At 35.5% G+C, this 26326-nt stretch overlaps 1 protein-coding gene and 1 non-coding gene across 2 annotated transcripts in view; one reads left to right on the top strand and one right to left on the bottom strand.

Moving 5' to 3' along the window:
• Positions 1–26326, bottom strand: part of LRP1B (LDL receptor related protein 1B) — a 1894461-nt gene that overhangs the window by 1853578 nt on the left and 14557 nt on the right. The gene's annotated exons all lie outside the window — the stretch shown is intronic.
• Positions 11282–11385, top strand: LOC112813328 (small nucleolar RNA U13). Its single transcript, XR_003205509.1, has one exon. It is a non-coding gene; the product is annotated as a small nucleolar RNA U13 (small nucleolar RNA).

Genomic DNA, 26326 nt, shown 5'->3' with positions numbered 1-26326 from the left:
TAACTTTGTGAGAAGGTATCTTATAAAAATTACTTTTAGAAAATAACAGATAGGGTGGACATAAGTACAAAAAGTAAAGTCCAATGACCTTCAGGTAAGGAAGCATAAACAATCATGAAGTGGATTAAAAAATGCAATCTGACTCCTTTGAGAATTGGTATAAATTTATGAAGTCCTATATATTTTCTGTATAGGATTTTTATAAATTCTATAGCTTTCAATGGTGTAAACATAACCGGTCAGTGAAAAAACACTCTATATATGCATAATTATGGATATATGAGATGGTAAATATAATTAAGTTTTCCAGCAAGTATTAACAAACAATTTTTAACCGGAATTTTTTTAAAAGATTTATTTATTTGAGAGACAGAGAGCAGGGGAGGGGCAGAGGGAGGAAGAGAATCTCAAGCAGACTTCCCACTGAGTGCAGAGCTCTATGCGGGGCTCCATCCCAGGACCCTGAGATCACGTCCTGGGCTGAAACCAAGAGTCAGTCGCTTAAACCAACTGGGTCACTCAGGTGCCCCAATAGCAATTTCTAATCTGAATAATTATCTGTTTTTCTTAAGAGTCACTTTCAAATTCTTCCTGCTCCTATTGTAGAAGTTAATCACTTGTATGGCACCTGTATATATAACTCTTAAGACATAAATTATTTTCCTACTAAAACTGCCATAATATGGTTCCCCTTTCTCCACATCCTCTCCAACATTTGTTGTGAACCCTCTTACACTGTTGGTGGGAATGCAAGCTGGTGCAGCCACTTTGAAAACAGTATGGAGTCTCCTCAAAAAGTTAAAAATAGAGCTACCCTATGACCCAACAATTGCACTACTAGGTATTTACCCCAAAGATAGAGATGTAGTGAAAAGAAGGGCCATATGCGCCCCAATGTTCATAGCAGCAATGTCCACAATAGCCAAACTGTGGAAGGAGCTGAGATGCTCTTCAACAGATGAATGGATAAAGATGTGGTCCATATATACAATGGAATATGACTCAGCCATCAGAAAGGATGAGTACCCACCATTTGCATCGACATGGATGGAACCGGAGGGAATTATGCTAAGTGAAATAAGTCAAGCAGAGAAAGACAATTATCATATGGTTTCACTTATCTGTGGCACATAAGGTATAGCATGGAGGACATTAGGAGAAGGAAGGGAAAAATGAAGGGGGGGAATCGGAGGGAGAGACGAACCATGAGAAAATATATGGACTCCGGGAAACAAACTGAGGGTTTCAGAGGGGAGGGGGTTGGGGCGATGGGTTAACCCAGTGATGGGTATTAAGGAAGGCACATATTGCAATGAGCACTGGGTGTTATACGCAAATAATGAATCATGCAACACTACATAAAAAAACTAATGATGTAATGTATGGTGACTAACATAATAATTTTTTTAAATAAAAATAAAACTCATAATTTTTCTACATTTATTTTGAAAACATATATAAGAAAACACAGTTGTAAACTATCTATACTTTAATAACACTAAAAGCACACAAAAAGCAGAGGTCATTGACATGGACCATGTGTGCTTTTCCATCTATAAATCTGTACTGCATTTTTCTCAACCAACTCCAAATACTCTGTCTTACATTTTCATATTCCATCAGTCATAACTCAGATTTTTTCCTCATCCAAATCAGAACTTCTCTGAATGCCCTCTTCATTTTGTTACTATGTCTACATTTATTCTGCAGTAACTAAAACTCATTATTGGTAATTATAATACAAATATTAGCTTTCCTAGTAAACCATGAGTTCCATGAAAACAAGAGCAATTTTGCTTTCTCTTTCTTTCCCCAGCCCCTAGTCAGCTATTTATTACATTCCTGGAGGGCAGAATCACTTTTATTGACCCCAAAATGTATGAAATAATACCTTATGTAGGCCATTACATAAAATCATCCTTCATCCCACTTCAGTATAACAAATTGGATACAATGAATGGATAGTTAGTGTAGCTCATTCCTTTCTTTTTTTTTTTTTTTTTTTTTTTGGCAAGAAGCTCTTGAAAAAGCCAAGAGAATAAATATAACAGATAAAACAAAATACAGTGTTGAAAATTTGCCCTCTTCCCACTGTCGATATCACATATTCATTAAATGTGTGAACCACAGAAAAGCCAGAAAGGCAATAGAGTGGACATAGAAAGACGCTACTGGAGTGAGCTGAGCAGATATCCAGGAAGGTGTGTGCTTTGTGATGCATGCTGGCAGCACAGGGGTGTTTGGAAAACTAAACCTGTATTTTGGCCAGAAGAAAGACAGAATATGTTTGGAGAGGCAGCACAAGAAAGGAGAGACAGTTACAGAAGAGGTGCCATACAAGTGATTAACTTCTACAATAGGAGCAGGAAGAATTTGAAAGTGACTCTTAAGAAGATATGGTACAGGTAAAGCAACTACTTTATAATTTTTTTAGAGACATGCAATGATTTAAACTCCTTTTCCATAATTTTTGGCTGTGTTTCCTTGATTATGACTTTCTGTTTGAACTTGGCTTCAGTGTTCAGTCCGGCTTTATTTGGGACCCACAAAGAAAAACTAAAGTTTAAGGTGGTCACAGAATATGCAAGATTGACATTCTGAGGGACCACTTAAGCTTATGCTGTTGTAAAATCCATAAATATTAAACTGTACTTACTGTACTTACTGTTAGCAAAAAGAATCATCAGTCCAGTAGGCATCGAAAGTAGATTCAAAATATTTCATTCAACATGCTTATTTTAGACTATAATATTACCAGTTAATATTATATTCGTTATTAGTTTAAAATAAAGTGATACAAATACACTATAATTTTTTTCAATTTTATCTTGTTATGTTAGTCACCATACATTACATCATTAGTTTTTGACGTAGTGTTCCATGATTCATTGTTTGCATATAACACCCAGTGCTCCATTCGGTACGTGCCCTCTTTAATACCCAACACCAGGCTAACCCCCCCTTCCCCTCTAAAACCCTCAGTTTGTTTCTCAGAGTCCACAGTTTCTCATGGTTCATCTCCCCCTCCAATTTCCCCCCCCTTCATTTTTCCCTTCCTACTATCGTCTTTTTTTTTTTAACATATAATGTATTATTTGTTTCAGAGGTACAGGTCTGTGATTCTTCAGTCTTACACAATTCACAGCACTCACCAGAGCACATACCTCTCCAATGTCCATCATCCAGCCACCCCATCCCTCCCAACCCCCACCATTCCATCAACCCCCAGTTTGTTTCCTGAGATTAAGATTCTCTTATGGTTTGTCTCCCTCTCTGGTTTCATCTTGTTTCATATTTTCCTCCCTTCCCCTATGATCCTCTGTCTTGTTTCTCAAATTCCTCATATCCATGAGATCATATGATACTTGTCTTTCTCTGATTGACTTATTTTGCTTAGCATAATACACTCTAGTTGCATCCACATTGTTGCAAATGGTAGGATTTCATTTTTTGATGGCTGCATAATATTCCATTGTATACACACACACACACACACACACACACACATATATACACACACCACATCTTCTTTATCCATTCATCTGTTGATGGACATCTTGGCTCTTTCCATAGTTTGGCTATTGTAACATTTGGGTGCACATATCCCTTCAGATCACTACATATGTATCTTTGGGGTAAATACCCAGTAAAAATACACTGTAATTTAAAGTGAGTAAGTTGCCTTCCCATACTAAGACTTTTGGATTCTATAAATGAATAGATACTTAAAAACAGGAGAAAATAATTCAGGAAGGAATTTAATGAAGATTTCATTGGATGCCATGTCTCTTCTACCTTATATACACCTAAATGTTGCTACAGTGCAGAGAATGTCTGTAGCATTTATGGGAATTGACCCTAAAATTAGCCATACTTTAGGTACTATGGTTAGGTAAGCAATGTGTTAATTTCAAACTGTAAAATGTTGACTAAAATGGTAAAAGAGTCTTCTGTTCAGAGAGAACAACAAAAAAAATGGATGGAATATGCATATATAAAAAGTCTTTTTTAAAATCAGCAGATGGACCCCTATATTTTAGAACCTACTCACAACAGGATGTGTATATGTTTTTAGCAAGACGTGAGGCAATGCACAAGAGCATAAGTTACCAAATGTATATTATGCTACAGTATCCTCTTTAGCACCTCACAGTTAAAAAAAAAAAAAAAAATCCCTTAATAAGAACCTGTGATATGCCATTACTCTGGAGTAAATTGATTTCAAGGGAGTAAGTAGTTCAATAGATTCCATAGTTTATAGTTCCCTAATATTCATTAAGTACTTAAAATATCTAGCATAGTTTATACAAACAACCACTAAGCTGCAGCATGTGTATGTGTGTATCCTTTAATTAAAATTTTTGTTTCATTATATTTAATGAAACAAAAGCAACAACTAAGGTGACCATACAAATGAGTCAGATGTAACCAATGACTTAAAACATTCTCTAAGTTCTCATAGGGGTATTAGAGGTCTTAGTTAATTATAATCTCCAGGCATTAAACCATACTCCAGTGGCTTTTAGGTTTATTCAGTTTCCAAATTAACCCCTCCTAAAATCAGAAAATACCTCCTTCAATGTGTATTTTTTCTTTGAATTGGAAAGGAGCTTAGCTAATGCTAACATTGAGTATTTAATATATGTAATCCTACATCTTAACTTTGTAAATTTGATCATTTTTACAAACAAATTAGAAAATAGATGTTTGTTGCTAAATTGTTGCATGTAGCATCTCTGGATTAGAATCCAACTCCAAGGGCACCTGGGTGGCTCAGTCGTTAAGCATCTGCCTTCGGCTCAGGTCATGATCCCAGGTTCCTGGGATCGAGTCCCACATCCGGCTCCCTGCTCCGCGGGAAGCCTGCTTCTCCCTCTCCCACTCCCCCTGCTTGTGTTCCTGCTCTCGCTATCTCTCTCTGTCAAATAAATAAAATCTTTAAAAAAAAAAAAAAAAGAATCCAACTCCAAGAAACCAGAAGACACTACCATGTCAGGATCACTTGGGATCCAATATGAAATTACTTTGTAGTTCCATTCAATGCCTGGAAAATAGTCCTATGTATCAGCAGTTGTGAAAACCAAGGCGACATTAACTGGAATTCATTGTAGGTGTCAGATCTTAGTCTACTTAACTATTCTTTCTGTGCTAGACTTATTTTTTTGAGACTTTATTTTATTTATTTGAGAAAGAGAGCAAGAGAGTGATAGAGAATGCAGGGGGAGCTGAAGAAGCAGACTCCCCACTGAGCAGAAAGTCCAATGATGCCTGGGCAATCCCAGGACCCCAGGATCATAACCTAAGCGTAAGGCAGATGCTTAACCAATCTGAGCCACTCAGGTGCCCTAGTGTTATTTCTTATAAACCGAAATAAATAACAATTATATTATACTCACATTCCCTTTTGGAAAAGTTGACAGACCTCTATAGAATTGTTTTACTTAGTTCTAGCCACACCGTCCTGTATGAGAAGGCAGGGACATTATCAACAATATTTTATGCAAAAGATATTAAGGGCGAAATTTACCAATTTGATGGAATAGCAAAAGATTAATCAAAGAACACAACCTTGTTCTATATCACTCTAGGACTAGATACCAGAGAATGTTTATCCAGAAAATAATCTCACTAGGGAGTTTTAAGTAAGGCACAGGGAAAGTAGAATATCCTGAGACATAATCTGACAAGCAAGGTAAAGCAATCATTTCCATTATTCACATGACCCCCAAATAATGTGTACTCTACAAAGGTCCTTTTGTACCAATTCTGATTCCAATGTGATATCAACTATGCCTGTAACCATTTACCATATGTTATAATCCATTTGTTCCAATAAATGAACCATAAACTTCATATTATGATGGGGGGAAAAGTCCCTGACCACAGAATTCAGTCCCTGATTCCTGGCTATGAAACTAAATCTTTGTATTAACTCATTTATTCTTAAAATGCATCAGCTCTATGTTAACTATTCCATAGAGCCCTTACAAAGTCACATAAGACAGCAGATGTAAACTCTTTTAGAAAAAAACCTGGCGGAGTGACTATGCAATTATTAATCATTATAATTTCTTATGTGCATGTTTAGATAAACCATTAGACTATCTTAGTCTGCAGTCTGCTGTGATTATCACTACAAAAAATCTGTTTTCCCAAGAATCCTGCTGTATCGATTTTGCCTAGTACAAAGCTGGAACTTCTCATGCTAGTAGTTCTACTCGAATGTAACACTTTGAGAAAAGGGATGATCTCTTATTCATAGTGTCAAACAGGACCTATTTTATAAGAAAGCTTTCAAACATATCTATTAGAAAAAATAATCAGTGCAAACTTCATTTTAAAGTTCTTCATTTTCTTTAAAATGATGTGGTTCCATGATGTTTCAGTCAAATGCTTTTGACCCATTTCACACATGAGCAAGGCATTTGAGATGATTGGTATTTATAAAGGAAGCATCACATTTTATTCTGCAATGTACCACATGTGCAAAAAGGAAAGCAACAGTCTAATTTCATATAATATTTGGATTTGGGGATTAGCAATTAACATTTTAAAGTTAGATTACTGATTTGAAAAATTATTTGGAAAATCATATCTGGTACTTTTCAATTTTAAAGTTGCTAAATGTAGAGCTAAATAGATCTCTACATTTCAAAACTTAAGTAAGCTAGTATGTATTTTGAAGGACAGCAAAATGATTTAATGTCAGGGGTGGCTGGGTGATAGACATTGGGGAGAGTATGTGCTATGGTGAGCGCTGTGAACTGTGCAAGACTGTTGAATCACAGATCTGTACCTCTGAAACAAATAATGCAATATATGTAAAGAAAAAAATAAAAGAAGAAGAAGATAGCAGGAAGGGAAGAATGAAGGAGGGGAAATCGGAGGGGGAGACGAACCATGAGAGATGATGGACTCTGAAAAACAAACTGAGGGTTCTAGAGGGGAGGGGGTGGGGGGATCGGTTAGCCTGGTGATGGGTGTTAAAGTGGGCACGTTCTGCGTGGAGCACTGGGTGTTATGCACAAACAATGAATCATGGAACACTACATCAAAAAACTAATGATGTAATGTATGGTGATTAACATAACAATAAAAAAATTTAAAGAAAAAATAGTATTGTAAAAAAAATGATTTAATGTCAGCATACACAGAGCTATCTATTGAAAAAATATGCCGCAAAAAGAAAGTACATTTTTAAACCATATAATTACCATTAAATTAAGAAGTTAGTTGTTTGAAGTTGGCTCTGTAAATCTTTGTGAAGATTCTATATTACCATTTTGAAGCACTCAAATATGGCATTCGGGATAAAGAAGACATCATGCACAAATGTAAATAATGTAACAACAACAGATTGAGTTTTTGTACTTCTTGTTCTCTTTACAATCTTGTCATGAGAATAAATCACATAGTGTCACTTTTTCTCCTTACAAGTCCCTGAAAGTGAAGCATCAAAGTCTAATAATTTTCCCCATCTAAATTCTCTACTTTTTAATGTACTAGAAGAACAAGGATAAGCAATAAAAAATCTTACTCTCTTGCATGGTCCTCTAACAACATCAGCAAATCAAGAGTACATAGATATTCTCCTCCTGCTCAAATTCCTCTACCTTACCACATTAACTCTAACCTGACAAAGATAAAGAAAGAAGGAAATTTGCTTGGGGTCAGATGTAGAAAGTGTGCTTTCAATAAATATTTTCAGTAGTTTCAAGGACATCATCAAGAGTGCCACATACGGGGGCGCCTGGGTGGCTCAATTGTTAAGCGTCTGCCTTCGGCTCAGGTCATAATCCCAGGGTCCTGGGATGGAGCCCTGCATCAAGCTCCCTGCTCGCAGGGGGGGTGGGGGGAAAGCTCCCTCTTCCACTCCCCCTGCTTGTGTTCCCTCTCTCGCTGTGTCTCTCTCTGTCAAATAAATAAATCTTAAAAAAAAAAAGAGTGCCATATACATTTACGCCTCATTGAATCTTAAATCTCCTTTGATGCTCTGTAATAGTACAGTTGCATTTGTAAACATTTAGGAAAATGTTTACAATAGTTCAAAGGGCACTGATAATTTTAAAGAATATTTGAATTACCAAAACTATTCCATAGTGTTAAGAATTACTCAGAAGTAGATATTACAGGAAACTGGCCCATTTAAGGATTCTTAAAATGTTTCTTTAATTTCTTTTCAGCTTAGAGAACATATTTTACTTTTATCATAAAAACACTCAAATGTGTATTCATTTTCAGTTTTTAAGACCCTATTGTAACTTTAAATACAGAACAAACAAAACCTGAACTCTACAGTTTAAAAATCTAAGTTGTCTCGAACAGGGACAAAGTTAGTAAAATAAATAAAAATTGCTCTTTTTGTTATTATCACTCATAGAAGTAGAGCTATAGTAAATAGATGAATAACACATTGAGAGAAATTATAGAGTCAACCTTAAAGTTAAGTCAACCTTAATTTACTTGGGACCCCATCTTATTCTGAGCAATCCAAATGGACTAAGTCACGGCTAAATGAGAAAACAAAGGAGAAATGCACTCTAAACAGCACTACTGATAATTTTCAAAAGACACGTAATTCCAAAAGTTGGAATTCATTTTTGTTAATTCAAGTAGATCTTCCTTAATTTGAACTCACTTCTTCTCCTCTAAACATACTGTTGACTCTTTTTTTTTTTTTAAGATTTTATTTATTTATTTGACAGAGGGAGAGACAGCAAGAGAGGGAACACAAGCAGGGGGAGTGGAAGAGGGAGAAGCCGGCTTCCCACTGAACAAGGAGCCCAACGCAGGGCTCGATCCCAGGACCCGGGGATCATGACCTGACCTGAAGGCAGACGCTTAATGACTTAGCCACCCAGGCACCGCACGGTGTTGACTCTTGCCATGATGGATGATTCTTTAATAAATGAACAAAAAATGAGCTCTCAGGCAATAACTTAGTGCATTTCTGCTTGGAAACATTATTTATAGAGAATAAAAATGCAAATAACACAAGTTGATATCCAGTACATATGTATAGTCACTGCAATCTTCTGTCATATGGCACAATACATAATGATGGAAAACTCATTATTCAACAGTAATGCATGTGCAAAACCAGATTCAACATGGTTTCTTGATTTTATTGAGATATTCTAATCCATATTTTCCTTTGATGGCCATCATCCCAGTGGGCTTTATCTTCAAAGGGTAATTGGCAATAGTAGTTTAGAATATGACTATAAGGCAGTACAGTTCCATAAAGCAATAAATCCATTTTATTCTAAAGCCTGTATTTAACATTAGAGGCAGATAATATGATTATAATAGTAACGTGATTTGGAGGATAAAATATTTTCTGCTTAAATCACAAACAGAAATTTAATAGTTAATTGATAAAGACAGGCAATCTATCATTTCTATATTTCCTTAGCAAGCTTATTTATTTCATGTGTATAAAACATTTTCCATGCTATTTTAAGTATTAACAATCCCAAATCAAACTGACATTCATTGGGATTTTCTGAAACTGGATTTCTATTGGTAAACTGCATTTGCCAGACCAAATTTTTCTCTTAGCCTTAGATCTCAAATGGCACCATTGTGCTAGTAAGCACCTTTCCCCAATTTTCAAAATAATTAGTTCCCCCAAGTGGTTTATCAGATAAAAGAATAATAAACTATCCCCATAGAATTTGTTCTATTTCTAAATGATTTAAAATTCTAAATTTGCCATAGCATTTAAGTTCCAATAGTAAAAGTGCGTCAGTGATTGCAAAGTTTCTATGGCAACAACCTCATTATAACACCCCTCCCAGGATAGTAACCTGGATTCTAAGTGTTAGAGAGATGTCAATTATCATGGAGCCTGGTGAACTAGAGAACTAATGTAGTCTCTACAAAAAAGTTGTTGATTTTAATGTCATAAACAATGCAAATGTGTATAATGTTACCATAGTGATTACAACTGAGATTTTCTACATTTGTAAACATTATGTCTTCTTGATGAGACCACTGTAATTTTTTCGACTAAATTTAAGGACAGTTGGTTTTATGTTACCTATCTAAAATTGGATCTAACTATGAAAACCTCGAAGGAAGTTTAGGGTCTGTTGTTTAGAAATCATGACTTTGCCTTAAGATATCAGGCAACCTAGGCAATACACTGAAGTGCTTACAGAACACAGATGCTCTGTGAAGTTACCACTGTTTCAGTCAAAAATATATTAGCATTGGCGCCTGGGTGGCTCAGTCGTTAAGCATCTGCCTTCGGCTCAGGTCATGATCCCAGGGTCCTGGGATCGAGTCCCACATCAGGCTCCCTGCTCCGCGGGAAGCCTGCTTCTCCCTCTCCTACTCCCCCTGCTTGTGTTCCTGCTCTTGCTATGTCTCTCTCTGTCAAATAAATAAATAAAATCTTTAAAAATATATATATTTAGCATTGACATTGCTCTGTCAACAAACATTTGGTTCAATGGAGAAAGACAACACCGACATCCAGAGTCCATTTCCGAAGTGAATACCAGCTTTTTAGAAACTAACATCTGCTGAGCCCCAGTGCTCCAGCTGCCACGGAAAGAAAATTTTCCAAAGTAAATCTGCCCCATTCATTTCTTCCAGGAAGTGGGCATTCAGTGATTGAAATCTATTAATGCTTATTTGTGATTCATTTAAATCTATGATTTAGAAAGTTTAATTGAAAGAAATAATGAATAACTACAATACATTTTGGAGACTGCATTGCATTTTAAAACAAGTGAAGATAATTGTAAGTGAAAAATGAAAGAAAACTGCATACCTCAGTAAATGAGCCATTAACCTCTCACCTTTTAAACCAGAAAAGAAATCTTGATGATAATAACCAAGCTTCTTTAATGATTCTATAACATGATTATAAAATTAAACTGATAGTTTGAGATTGATTTTGGTTCTCCGTAAGCTATTTCCAATTTAGCCTTCCTCTTATAAGGACTCACTGTCCCACCACCCACATATTTCTTCTTTATTTTGCTTTGAGGGCAGTGGGACTCAAAGATAAAAGGAGAGAGAAAGGGAGGGAAGGGGGCAGTAATTTCCAGGGGGCACCCAGGAGGCTCAGTGCTTGAGCAGCAGACTTTGGCTTAGATCATGATCTTGGAATCCTGGGATGGAGCCCAGAGCATGGAGCCCCGCAATGGGCTCCCCGCTCAAAGGGGAGTCTGCTTCTCCCTCTCTCTCTGCCCCTCCCCCCACTCATGCTCTCTCTTTCTCAAATAAATAAATAAAATCTTTAAAAAAAATTTAAGAAGTAATTTCCAGGATCCTTTTGTGGTTCATAAGCATAATGATTGGGTGTTCATGCCCTTGTGTGACATGCGTCTCCCTCAAAATTTGTTACAACCTCACCCCATTACTCATCTGATATGAACTTGGAAAAAGAAATTTCCATAGGCAAATTTATTTTTAAATTATTCTTCTCTCAATTGAACTATTACTCCAAAATTGTTTTTTTTTGGGGGGGGGGCGCATTTGGCTTGTGAACTTGGGAAGGGAAGTGGGGATAGGTGAGTTAACAGGCTCCAGAATTTGTATTTAAAGAAATAAAGGATCAATGTAGTCTAATTCATTCTCAAACAGTGGTGATTGCTCTGTTGCTGTGGACCAGAGACAGGCTAGACCTCCTCAGCAGTGTAGGTTGGCAGCTGGACCCTCTCAAATGTCACTTCAAATTCATTCACTAAGGAACATAAGTCATTCATTTGGGAGAAGTCTAGGTAACATCCAAGTTACATAGATGATCTGCATGATTTAGATTGAAATTGGCTACATTTGTATTTCATAAAATTGAAATACAAGACATGTTAGTGTGTCTCTCTGCATATGTTATACACATTTTGATATAAAGCATATGTTAGACATACTCAAATATAAAACCTGTTTTTCATATATATATATCAGTGTGTGTGTAGATAGATAAATAGATTAGATAAAATAGAATCGTGGATGATTCTTTCAGTCCTAAAAAATCCAAATGAAGCTATCCTTTAAGGCAGACATAGATAGCTTGCTTAATGTTCTATTGGTGCTATCAAGAAAACTATTTTTTAAATATTTCTCTGACAGTTACCTTTAGATACAAGCAAAACTTAAAATCTGTTTCAAAATTCGAAAGTCAAAACCAAAATAACAAGTCAGATCTATCACTTCATTCACATATCTGACCTCTATAAGGCTTCTGATCATGTAAAAAAAAAATCAAATTTACACTTTAGAAATCAAGATTTGAAAGCATTGAGTATAAAAGAAAATGCTGTAGGCTTTTAAAGCAATCCCAAAATGAGAACTCCCAAAATGTTTTGAGTGCATAAGCCATTATTAGAACAAGTTTTTAGCCTCCCATGGGGTTCTAGCCAGTATATATAGAGAAAAACACATGTTTCTTTTACTTTTGAGATGTTTGTTAAAAAACAAAACTCTGATAATGCTCTATTGTCATAATATTATATTTTATTAAATATTACTATAGTTTCAGCAGAAAGCTACATTATGATGTTATAGTTAAAAAAATGAAGGCCTTGGAGATTGAAAGATTTGAGTTCTAGACTTTATGGAACTTTGACACCGTTTGTTGAACTTTCTGTGAGTCTAAATTTCCTTCAGTATGAAATAAGAGCTGATATTTTTACACGGATGTTGTTTAGAATGACTTAAAATATGTGGAAATGTGTTTGAAAGCTTACAGCAGTGTCTCAAGACAGTAGCCATGTGTATGCTACAGACACAGCATTGTGAACCATTTTGCACCCCAATCTCTTCCAATTCCCCCCAATTGTCTAAAAATGGCATCAAAAGGAAAACATGAATGGTACTCCAGGATACTTCATTTTTGTTAAACTCGTAAAGTCACTTAACAAGATCTGGTAGCCATGCCTATGGAGCCAAAACTCAGGACGAGGTTCCTATCACCTTCTAGGTAGAAAGAATGCTACTACCGATATAAATATTTTGAAAGCATCCAAAATTAATCATACTGATTGCATATAGTTACTTAAAGAAAATGCTGGTTTATAAATTGCCTTCTGATAATGAAATTTAAAAAGCAAATCTTTTTTAATGAAAGTCATGCCACAATATTGGACCATGAAAGACAGAGAAAATAGAGTAAGATATTTTACATAGAAAAGAAGACCCCCTAAATTTATGTGATGTATTTTTAATTAGGTATAATGGAAAACCTGATAATCACACCAAAATAAAAAATATTAGCAAACACTGAAATAGGCATGTTTTTAAAAGATAAAACTCTTACATCTGAAATTTAATTAATGTGGAAATAAAAAAGAACTAAGAATAATTTGGTAGCTAATCACTATTGTAATCACTCCTTGAATTTCAGGGCTTATGTCTCCTAGGTGTTAAGTGTGTAAATATCATTTTTTCTTTCTCAGTCGTGAGGAAAGGATACATATGATTCACTGGTATGAAGTAGATCCTGTACTTTGGGGAGTTAGAGTCTTCCTCCAAAATCTCAGACTTAAGAGATCTGTAGAGAGTTAGGGGTTGATTAATATTTTTCTTACTTTAAACACCATATATTTTAATATTTGAATGACTTTACTAACAAATTATTCAAGTTGTAATTTTTAAGCCTTAATTTTCATGTAGATGAAAATAATTATGTAAATTATGCACATTAATTTAATTATGTAAATTAATTGGGGGAATTATTTTCATAAAATTGTTTTGTTGCTATGTATAGCTTTAGTCCCTGGAAACCCAGATCACGCTGTTAAATTAATGTATACACAAATGTATAAACTGTTCCTTAAATATAGACATTACTATTTATCTTTGTTTCCTATTAGTGATAAACCTAGTATTATAGTCTTTCTTATAGTGATAGTTTCATTAATAAAGAAACCCAGCTCTGTGTTCTTTGTGTTCTTTATGTTCTTCGAATATATAAAAAAAAAAAAATGCACTTTGAGTTTAATGTGATTATTTGGTTTTGGCAGCCACCTAGGAAGCTAACTGAAGTCATTTGCAGTGTACAAATTTTCCAGTTAAAAAAAATAATAAAGGAAGAAGCCTTAGCCAAACAATTAATGAAGTTACAAGTAAATTTTTTGTCTTTCACAAATGCCATTTAACATTCTAATCCTGCAAGAGATGGCCCAATGATTTTTTTATAAATACGTATACACTGAATAGCACAATATTTTAAGCTGGAATATGTCACAAACTCTAATGAACACAATATGCCAAATAAATGACATCTCTGACCTCATGCTATTGGCTGATTCTTCTATACCTGCTATATATAAGGAAAAGCCAAATTAAATATTGTGCCAATCCGGGATTCATTAGCAGGGTCTGTCCACTGTGTAAAAGCTTCCTCCCAAGTATCTGATCAGTACTCTGGTGCACACTTGTTGAGCTTCATTTACAAGATTGTCAGAAAACTAAATGTATTTTCACAGCACCTTCCAAATCTTTAATCAAGCAATGTCTAATGAAGCCAAAAGGCTATTTCGCAATTCTTCTCCACTTCCTCTTTCTCCCAATAGGATGTCTACGAAGAGATCAAAGAAGATGACACACACCTCAGTGGTCAGGGGAGGGATGGCTATAATCCACGTATTACCAAACGAAAAGTTCAAGTGCCATTCTTCACTTCAAGGGGGACTTGAAGGAGGGATTTATTTTATTACAGGGTCTACTAATGCCGGCTCTAAATCTCCATCATTTCACAGGAGAGTTTATAAAATCCCTCTTCCCTTTGTGAAAAGGAGACTTTCACAATACTGATGCACAGGATGACCTTTATTGACATTGAAAGCCTCGTCAGTTATTTCTCAGCAGTCTTTATTCCTTTTGCAGAGGGGTTTATTGTAATGTTTGGCATGAAGGAAACTGGCACTCTGATTTAGCGAAGTCTGGCCTGAAACCAGTACTCCAAAGAGTTTCTTTAAAGCTACCCATTTTCCAGATATTGGATTGAGTCCTGTGGGTGGCTGTAAGGGTCAGAGATGTGTTTGATACAACACAAGGTCATAAAGGTTTTTAAAGATACTCTGCTGTACACTTAAATCATTATGGCTGCATCTGCCCTCAAGCCCATGTTAGGCAGCAATACAATCAAGATCTGTCTCTTCTCAGCTCACCCGGGCTTCTTGGGTCTCATCTCAGGAAACAGTGGCTACATACCTTCTCAATCATCTTCTCAGCCTTATATTCAACCAGTCTTTTCTTTTTCTTTTAAGATTTTATCCATTTATTTGACAGAGAGAGAGAGAGAGAGAGAGAGAGAGAGAGAGAGAGACAGCGCACAAGCAAGGGGAGTGGCAGATTGAGAGGGAGAAGCAGGCTCCTGGCCTGAGCAGGGAGCCTGACCAGAGCTGAAGGCAGACGCTTAACAGCGCCCCATATTCAACCAGTCTTTAAACAAGCAAGCAATGAACAATTCATGCCTTCACTACTTAAACATCTGGAGAACTCCATAGAGTTAGTGCCTACGCCTATGAGACGCTCTCAAATTGGGCTTTTTCAAGACCAAATGGGGAAATAACTAGTTTCACATTTACTTATCTGTCTTAAACTTCCTACCACTTCCAGATGTTACATGTCAGTGACAGAAATAAAAATGTACTCCCTACCCTCAGGGAGCCCAAAAGATATTAACAGTGGATAACAATAGCAACAGTTCCTAGCAAGTGCTTTGAGGGAAATCATAGGCTGATTTGCAAAGATGGGAAAGGGCACAAAGCCCGCCTGACTAGAGATGAGCCCAGAGCAGAGAGCAAATTCCAGGTCATCTCTATCCCCTGTGCTTTGGCAAGAAGGTCACATGTTATTCTAAAGGCAAAACTTTATTCTAAAAAAAGACCACCCATTGAAGAGGTTTAGACAGAAGGTCTGTTTGGGTTATTTCAAAGGTCATTCTAGTAGCAGAATGGTAAATGGATTGAACTTCCTAGTTCTTTTCAATGAAAAAAATTGTATAAATGCCTACTTCCAGCATTGACAATGATGAAGATGTCATTTCTTCTTTGATACATTCTACTAAGTAGGGCCAGTATGGGTGGGATGATACTTTTCATTGCTAACTTTTATATAGGGCTATATAGTTTGCTAAATGTAGAGTTTTGAAAAAATTCAGTAAAGAATTAAAATATTTCCTGTGGAATATGCTACACAGAGTGAGTGATTTGGTAGCCACTTAAGTGTAAGAGACAAATCTTAAGTTCTTAAACATATGGTTTGAAAGGTGATCAATCAAAATGTTATAATTGGTACAAGCTTACAAATTTCCAGAAATAATTCATTCATACTGAAGATTTTTTTTTTTATAAACCACAATAACCCTATATTTCAAAAACTTCTTCAGGGTCTAGAATTAACATTAAATCTACTGCCTAGCAATGGTTCATATTTTATATTATTTTATGTTTATGTTTCAATTATTAATATGACTATTTCTCTTCATGAAACATTTTAAATAACAGTGTCTTATTTCATGTGTTCCTTGGGGTTGTTTACTGTTCTAAGGCTCCTAAGGTTAAATTAGATAAAATATTACTTAACCTTATTTTCTAAAAGTACTTAGATTTATACAACATGAAAGCTGAACTTGTATAGTATCTCATTTCACTTCACTTAAGGCACTTGTCATCACAAAAAATGAGCTGCTGTGTTGCTTGTAAACATATCTGCCACCCCTCGGAAGTCCTGTTTGCCACACTTTGGCCTCATTTTTTTTTTTTCTAACACAGAAATGATGGTTTTTCATTACTGTGTCACTCACACTTTTTTTTGTAAGTCTAATTTTATCTAGAATGTGCACAATAAATATTTTTGAAAGAGTAAATTATTAGTAAGTTGTGTTTTCCTGCCATCCATACAAGTAAGTTAAGGAAATGAGAATTAAACAAAAGAAATAAAGATTCCAAAATAGGAAACTGAAAAAAATCACGAGAGTGAACTGACTTTCTTTAATATTGTTGTGGAATAATTAAGTTTTAATTCTGTAAAGCGTGCTATAGAATTTGGAAAGCACTTTGATTTTCTTAGTTAGTTTTAAAGATATTTATTTATTTATTTATTTATTTATTTATTTATTTATTTATTTTATTGAGAGAGAGAGAGCATGAGCAGGGAGGAACAGAGGAAGAGGGAGAGAGAATCTCAAGCAGACTCCATGCTAAGTGCCAAGCCCAATAGGGGGCTCAGTCTCAAGAACGTGGACATCAGACCTAAGCCGAAACCAAGAGTGAGACACTCACCTGACTACAGCACCTAGATGCCCCTTCTTGCTCAGTTTTAAAACAACACCATATAATAAGTTGTCATGAATTACATTTTACAGATACAAAAATTTAGTTTTGGAGAAAATATGTGATTCGTTCATGGTTTCTCTGCTAGGAAGCAGCAGGAGCTGGAGCCTGGATACAAAGCAAAGTCTTTGACTTCAGGGCTACTCTATATTCCATTGTAATTTTATGCCATTAATACACCTTTTATTTTTTGTCACTTGGAATGTGCCATTGCCCGAGCAGCCTTTTACCTCTCTGCATCTCATTTTCAAATCCTGGATCATTTTTCATAGCATGCTAAGACAAATTCTAGAGTTTAAATATCAGTTTTAATAAAGAAGCCCTTGACAAACCTAGCAGCAATAAAATATTTTCAAAGGTAAAAATTATATTACGTCTGATATGTACTAAGAGGTTTTACTACATTCTTTAAAAATTGATTGCAGGAGCACCTGGGTGGCTCAGTTGTTAAGCGTCTGCCTTAGGCTCAGGTCATGATCCCAGGGTCCTGGGATCGAGCCCCACGTCATGTTCCCTGCTCAGTGGGGAGCCTGCTTCTCCCTCTCCCACTCCCTCTTGCTTGTGTTCCCTCTCTCGCTGTGTCTCTCTCTGTCAAATAAATAAATAAAATCTTTTAAAAAAAATTTGATTACATATATATGTTAACTCTCATTTAGCTGAAATAGTTAATTAATCGAACACATACATGTCAGTATAAAAAAGTATAAATATAAAACTTTATATTTAAACCATAATATTGCCTTAATTACAATAAACAGAGGTCTTAAATGTAAACAAATGTCTTTTTCTGATTAAGCTGATTCACACAGTTGATTAATTATGTGCAAAGATGAGCAAGAAAGAAAAAAGAAGAAAGAAATTTTGATATATTTTAAAGTATTTACATTTACTGTTATTTTACACTATTTTCTGGGCTGAAAAAAGTAATACCACTCAATAAAGTTTGTAAAAATGCATAAACAATAAAGATATGTATTTTAATAAAAACAAATTATGTTCCTAAGCACTTTGCTTTATTCTACTATTATAATTCTTAGACGAAAGTATTACACCCCAAGAATTTAAGGCCACAAATATATCTTAATGGTTCCAAAGAGTTTTCTAATATATTGTTTTTCTAAAAGTCAAACATATTTCCCTTCTTAAAAAAATAAGATGCATAAGATGGCTCAAATATAAAAATTACAGGGAACTCTCTATAAACAAATATAGATGTGTTCTCTGAAGTGAATATTTCCTACGATTTTAGAGCCTCTATCATTATCCTAAATTATTTTTTCTCAAATAAGTTATTATTCATCTTCAATTCCATGTGAAAGAGCAATCCTAGATTTAAGGTTAGCTGGAAAATCAAAAGGAATATGGTCAGTCTCTTCATATTCTCTGCTAAGAGTGTAATTTGCAAGTAATTTATCAATAGAGATTTAATAATTAAAAAGAAAAACAAATTCACTAAAGCATGGGTTGCATATGCCACTGACTACTATGCTCCTCTTGGGAAAAAAATCCATCAATGAATGAAAGTAGAATTCACATTTTTAGAGTCCTTCTCATCTTAATGATTATTTCATAGCACCATCGTTCTCATTTCCTGTAATTGCTTTCGTTTGAAACACAAGCTATATGAGAATCTAAAGGACTAAAGTATTAAAGTACTAAAATCAGACAAGGCTGAATGAGGATACTTGGACATCCAACACTTTTTCATTATGACCAAGTGGTTGGGATATATACATATTTTTTCCTTTTTCAAATACCCCTTTTAATTTATCATTAGTGCATTTTTGTATCAGTTAACAAGATGAATTAAATCTTTTGTAAAGGGACAAAAACACCCTATGGATGCCCACATTGCTCCACACACCAGAGATCTAGTGACCATATTTTCAGTTACAGATTTTGGTTAAAACTGGCTTGTAGAATTTATTTGCCAAGGTCACTGAAGTTAGATCATTTGCATATTTCCCCCAACTGACTCCAGGTGAAAACTACTGAGCATGTCAAGTGGTGGGTGTCTCATTCATTACACTCAGAACAATTTATCACAGAAACTATGCTTACCCAAGAACTTTCCTAGTGAGTCTCAAGCACTGGTTTCCTTTTCAATGGATTTTTGAGAGACAAATATCTCAATTTTTATGTGATAAGATTCTTCTGTTACAAAACATAAAATAACTCAAAAAAAAAAAAGAGCATGATGACCTTATAAGCAGCATGAACCTCAGTGGACTAGGAAAGAGTACATTTAGAGTGGACTTGGGGAGGAAACAACCATTTCCCAAAGATTGTTATTGTTTAATGAGATCCGTGACCACACATCCATTATGTGAGATAAACATGGTTCCCTGCTGGCTCCCCAAAGCTTGCTGACAGTTGGTGCTTATGATGTTAACTCACTTTAACACCCTAGAAATGTTCTAACGTCTTTTTCTCCTATTTCTATAATACTAGAGCAAGGCCTGAATCTGCCATGTAGAAAATATAATAGCAAGATTAAAACAGTATAACTTGGACAGTCTCTATAGTAATTCTGTATTGCTTATAGTAGCAACATATAAGTAATATTTATTTAAAGAGGGCATCTTCTTCTATTTTCAAAAAACATTTTTTGTAGTATCTATAAACTGATCAGATACAAAAAAAATCTTCAACTATTGGCTTACTCTAACAAATTATGTTTCTTTAGTAAACCCAAGAATAACATTACATATTTTGCCTAGAACTATTTGTTCTTATTGCTTTGCAGGAAAGCAAAATTTTAGCAGTTTTGGGTTAAAAGACAAAAATAATGAAAAAAACATACTTTTAAATTTTCAGTTTATTTTACATAAAGGGTAGCTCTTCCTAATGAGAAGTAAAACATGCCCATCAGGCATCCCTCATAGTCCCCCTACCTGAAGAGAAAATAATAGCATCAGCAGAGTACAGTGTTAACATTCAAAAATGATATCTGGTTCAGTTGTTTTCAAAAGCTGTATAGAATAACACAGGTCATATTAAAAGACACAAAGCTAAGCCTTGATTTTCTCTTCATTCTGATCTTCTGACAGAAAATCTTTAGCACACAAACTCTGATGAGAAAGCAAACTACCCTTTATGTAAATTTATCACTCAGAGACATTAAACATTTACTTGGTATTACACAATCACATCCTTCTTCATGGAAAAAAATTCGTATTTTTAATAAATATAGTAATGCTTATGGAGAATAAAAGAAACAACGGATGTTCCTCCTGCGTCCACCTGTTTATTTTTTAAGGCAAATGCAAAAGCCTTATATGGGTAAAAATAAATAATAAAAACTTGAAAACTTTTGTTTTTAACCCATAAAAACAAAAACAAAATGCCATTTTTATTATTACCACCAAGATCAGAGAAGTAGTCTAGATTACCAACAAGTTATTCTCTCTACTTTCAGATACAACATAGCAGTGTATCCCCACAGGACATTCAATACATGAACACAAAGTCATGACTTGAAGCACTACCGGTAAGTTAGCAAGTTGTGGGAGTAACTCTCTGTTTTAATGTAATCAAAATGTCATTTTAAACTATTTGAAGAAAAAAATAAATTATATTTTTAGAGACTAACGTCAGAAGGGAGTATGAAAATATATACTGAAATTTATTCTTTGACGTTTCTTTTCTATTATAAAGTAGTTCATCAATTATATTTAGAGATTTTATTTTTTTTAAAGATTTACTTACTGGGGCGCCTGTGTGGCTCAGTCGGTTAAGCGTCTGCCTCCGGCTCAGGTCATGATCCTGGGGTCTTGGGATTGAGCCCCACATCGGACTCCCTGCTCGGCAGAGAGCCTGCTTCTCCCTCTCCCTCTGCCTGCCACTCTGCCTACTTGTGTTCTCTATCTCTCTGTCAAATAAATAAATAAAATCCTTTAAAAAAAAGATTTATTTATTTATTTGAGGAGGGAAGGAGGGGCTGAGGGAGAGGGAGAATGAAACCCAAGCAGACTCCATGCTGAGTACAGAGCCCAACTCGGAGCTAGATCTCACGACCCTGAGATTATGACCTGAGCCAAAACCAGGAGTCTGATGCTTAACCAACTACACCACACAGGTGCCCCTATTTAGATTTTAGATGACTTCTTCTTCTAGAGATGACTTTAAAAGGCCCACCTTAGGTCTACTGAATTATAAAGAATATTTTCTGCACATCTTACTGTTCAAGAGTTCTTGACTTAACCATAGTGAACCACAGAACTACTTATTTTAGGTCAATTCTCTTGCTCCTCACTAACTTTGTACTTTCAGTTCCCTGTGTTTAGAAGGTTTCCATCTAGGACAGCAATAGCCTACATGACATCTTTAGGCTAATTAGAAAAAGTAACCCCCTCTGGTCCAATGTAACCCCAGACTAGGGCACAAAGCTTGGTAAACTGAGTGAGATGTGGATGTCATTCCTCCCTACCATTCCTCTGCCTAATCCTTTTGCAGACTCTGCAACAGTTCTGGTCTTCCTACTATAATTTCACTGGCTTCTAAGAGATATTAACTGCCAACTGTAGGCAGTAAATGCATATACACAGTAATAAAATATAATAATAACTAGCAGTGATTGTGAGTTGGTGGTTTATATATCTCTATTCTATACTTACATCTCTTTGAGCTTTTTTGCAAATAAGCATACAGAATTTCAAAGAGATTATGTATCTTGGCCAATGTGACACAGCTAATAAGTGATAAAGCTTGGATCGGACTCCAAACTGACTGACTTCAAAACTTAATCTCTTAATCTCAACCTTAATGTGATTTTTGTTTTGTTTTGTTTATTTTAGTTTTTGTGTTTTTGTTTTGTTTCGTTTTTAAATTACTGGGAATAACTCAAGTGTAGGTTCCTGGATCTTGTATATATTTTTCTCTTCTTATATTAAAGTGGTAGAAAGCACAAGATGATCTTGAGACAAAGAATTTGGAGAGTTCTTAGAGAAATACAGCCTTTTGCCTATGGACAATGTCTTAACTTTGTTTATTAGAATATTTATAAGCTACTAGAATGGTGTCTCCCATTTATATCATACTATATGGGGGCATATTAAAACAACCAACCAACCAAGAGACAGGAAACATTCATCTGTTACAATGGGAATCCTCGCATGAACAGTATTGCATTCTGTTCATAGAATGAATGCCATTCTTAAACATATTCATCATACAAGACCATATGACTGAATACATTACAAAAGCAACCATTATTACTACTACCAGTACTAATAAACTTTCATTAATTGAGTGCCTACTATAAAAAGACACTTTATAGGTATTTTCTCAAAACCTCAAGACTTTATGGTAGATATCACACATTTCATCTATAAGGAAACTGAGATTTGAAGAGATAATGTAATTATTAAAGATAATACAGCTAATAAGTGCAGCCTTTTTTTCTACAACGGTACACAGCATTACTGCAGAGCATTTCAGCAAAGCCGAAGTTATGGAGCATTTTCTGTCTCTCTTAGTGTTTGCGTTGTTAATTCTACTATGTATACACATACTTAATATCACCTAGGAAATATTCTGTCCATAAATATTCAATTGGAATCTAGCCTAGCCTGTAGATCTAGTATCCAATTTACAGAAAACATTGGTGAGGGGTGCCTGGGTGGCTCAGTCGTTAAGCGTCTACCTTCAGCTCAGGTCATGATCTCAAGTTCCTGAGATTGAGCCCCACATCGCGTTCCCTGCTCAGAGGAGAGCCTACTTTTCCCTCTCCCTCTGCTGTTCCCCTTGCTTGTGCTCTCTCTCTGTCTGTCTCTCTCTCTCTGTCAAATAAATAAATGAATAATCTTAAAAAAAAGGAAAACATTGGTGATTCAGGACCAAGATAAATAAAATAATGAAGAAATAAATTCAGAATACAAGATATTCTATAATTGGCGTAATCATTTCAAAAGATAAATATCATGAAAAAAATGTGATGGAGTACTGTTCAATACAAATGAATTAAGAGACAAAATAACAAAGAAAAAGTATGATCTATAATTACCTAGTATTTAAAAAGAAAGATATTTAAAAAACTATAAAATACATTTAGAGAAAACTGGAGAAATGTAAAAGGAGCCAACAAAATCAAACAAAGAGGATGGTAAATGAAGGAAATGATCATTTTTGTTGGAGGAATCAGGGAAGATGTCATGGGATGATAGGAATTTCTTCAATGTATTCCAAGACATTGTTCTGTGATTTTTCAGCCTATATTGATTTCCTCATTGTCTAAACTCTAACCTTAGCAATAGCATTTTTGAATAAATACTGCTAGGTCGTATTCTCTAATTGTTTCTTATATGTAAACCTCTTCTCTCCAGGATTTCATCTTCTATTCTTTTAGTGGGCTCTGCAGTGCTCAGGACAAGACTACATAATTGACACTCAAGTAGAGGCAACAGATATTTTTGTAGATACAGGATCTACAAGCCCTCCTCCTAGCATTGAATATGTTAACACAAAGCAATATGTACTGCAGTAAAACTCCAGTGTAAATTAAAGGATTAAAGGATTCTTTCAAGTTAGTGGTAGTTTCATGCTCTTTTTGCAAAATTCAATCAAACTAGATGCTAATAAAAATAAGTTTGCCATTAGCCAGCAGGAGGACGAAAGATCCTTCAGTGGTTACAGAACAGCTTCGACACATCTTGGTGAGGTGGGAGTCTTTATGTATTATTCTCCTTATTTTACCAGGCAGGAAGTAGACACAGAGAGAGGCTAAGTGACTTGCCCAAGGACAAAGAGTGAGTCAGTTGCAGAGCTGGGAATTGAGCCCACTTCTCCCGGTTCCCAGTGTACAGCTTTTCTCAGCAAGCCATAATGCCTTTCAGATGGATCATTTCCTAAAATGTATTAAGTTGTTAAAAATTCAATATGGGTGTTGCATTGCTTTCCAACTAGTTCTGTTTCTCACTACCTTCCTAGAGCTATTATCAGAAGCTAAACTGATGGTTGGATCAATAATCTCACATCTATATTTTTTTAGACAATGTATCATTAAAAATGGATGTATCCAAGCACCTAAGATGAATCAGACTCTTTGGAGAGTGAGGTTGTGTTTGGCTCTTTTAGCAGGTGGGGGTGGATCTTACAGTGAGGGGGAAAAAAAAAAAAAAACTGCAGCTCAAAGTTAGGAGACACTGGAAATGATTAGGAAGAACAGCCCTCTTCAACCACCAGAAAGGCTTAAAAACAAACAAACAAACTCCAGCAATATGATGTTCATGGTGGCACTATAAAGGAAGGAAATTAAAAACTGCATACATTGAAAAAGTGGAGATCCTAGGCCTTTTGAAAAGATTCTAGACACTTGTTTTTATACAAAGCTATTTTTCATTAGCTGGAATTTTACCCATTGGTTCATTGGTTCATCTTACCCATGAGTCATGGGCAGGAGCTATCTTTTTTAATCACAAGAGACCCATACTATGCTCCTATTGTGCTAACTAAACCGGAAATGGTAAGCCAGATACTAACACTCCTATATGTCTTCTGACTTGATCACTGGAAATATCACCAACTCATCAATGTGCCCTTTACTAAAGAACCCAGACTCAACTATATAATCTCTCTCAATACAGCAATCTGAATAACTACCAATTAGTCAAGATTTGTGCAAAAGATCAAACCCATTCACTATCTTTGGCATATGCTTTTCTATTCACTGTCCATCCAAAAAACAAGATACAAATCACTATAGGCCCATGGCCTCACCTGCCAGGTCTGACCAAACCCTTTGTTATCATCCCTTATATGACCTTGGAATTATAAGTCATAAAATTTATGAATTATCTGAATTAGACCATCAACTCCTGAGGGCAGAGATGCTTTTTTTTAAAAAGTACCTAACACGGGTCTTCTGAGAAAAGATCAATAAATATTAACTGATTTTATAAAATGTATGCACTTTTTAAGAAACTTTGGAGACAGCGATATTTTGAATGCCTTAAAAAGCATCATCACCCATAATCACACTAATTTAGCATTTTAGTCAGCAGATAATCAATCACTACAGGGATTACTGTATTAAAACTAAAGAACTGAGGAACTGAGGGGTGCCTGGGTGGCTCAGTCAATTAAGCAGCTGCCTGCAGCTCGGATCATGATCCTGGGGTCCTGGAATCAAGCCCTGCTTTGGGCCCCCTGCTCAGTGGGGAGTCTGCTTCTCCCTCTCCCTCTGCCCCTCATCCCTGTTCATGCTCTCTCTCACGTGCACTCTCTCTCTGAAATAAATAAAATATTTAAAATTAAAGAATAATAAATAAATTAAATTAAATTAAAGAACTCAGCAAAATGATTTCTTTTGGAACATCAAAACATATCAGTAGAGGAATTATTCTTGCAATTGTTTACCACTCTTAAGATAATCTTATGACACTGAAGAGAGCACATCCACCTAAAAGTGTCTGAAGTTCCAATATCCCATGATATTGGAGTAGCAGTTGATTCCAGGGCAAAAACAGGGAAAATCAAGATGAGCTTGAGGGCGCCTGGGTGGCTCAGTTGGTTAAACAACTGCCTTCAGCTCAGGTCATGATCCTGGAGTCCCAGGATCGAGTCCCACATCGGGCTCCTTGCTCAGCAGGGAGTCTGCTTCTCCCTCTGACCCTCCTCCCTCTCATGCTCTCTCTCTATCATTCTCTCTCCCTCTCAATAAATAAACATCTTTAAAAATAAAAAAATAAAAAAAGCATCATTTAAAAAAAAAAAAAGATGAGCTTGAATCATCTGGCTGGGTTAGAAAGAAAAAAAAAATGCTCAAAAAAGGATGGGAGTATCTCAAAAGGGCCATAGTAGCCAATCTGAAAGACTTCCCAATGGCCAAAAGTAGAACAATTTAAGCAAGAACACAAACAATGATAGTTTTGAACTATAACACAAATAATAAAATAAATACCTGTGAGTCTATATTGATGGAAGGAAAGAAGGAAGGGAGGGAGGGAAAGAGAGAGAGAGAGAGAGAAAGAAAGAGAAAGAAGAAGAAAAGAAAGAAAGAAAGAAAGAAAGAAAGAAAGAAAGAAAGAAAGAAA

The sequence above is a fragment of the Callorhinus ursinus genome, unplaced genomic scaffold, assembly GCF_003265705.2.
Source record: "Callorhinus ursinus isolate GAN/ISIS: 27379988/994484 unplaced genomic scaffold, GSC_fseal_2.0 scaffold2, whole genome shotgun sequence".
In the NCBI taxonomy this organism is placed as follows: Eukaryota; Metazoa; Chordata; class Mammalia; order Carnivora; family Otariidae; genus Callorhinus; species Callorhinus ursinus.
Note: the sequence above shows the minus strand (reverse complement) of the source record. Positions and strands in the feature narration are given on the sequence as shown.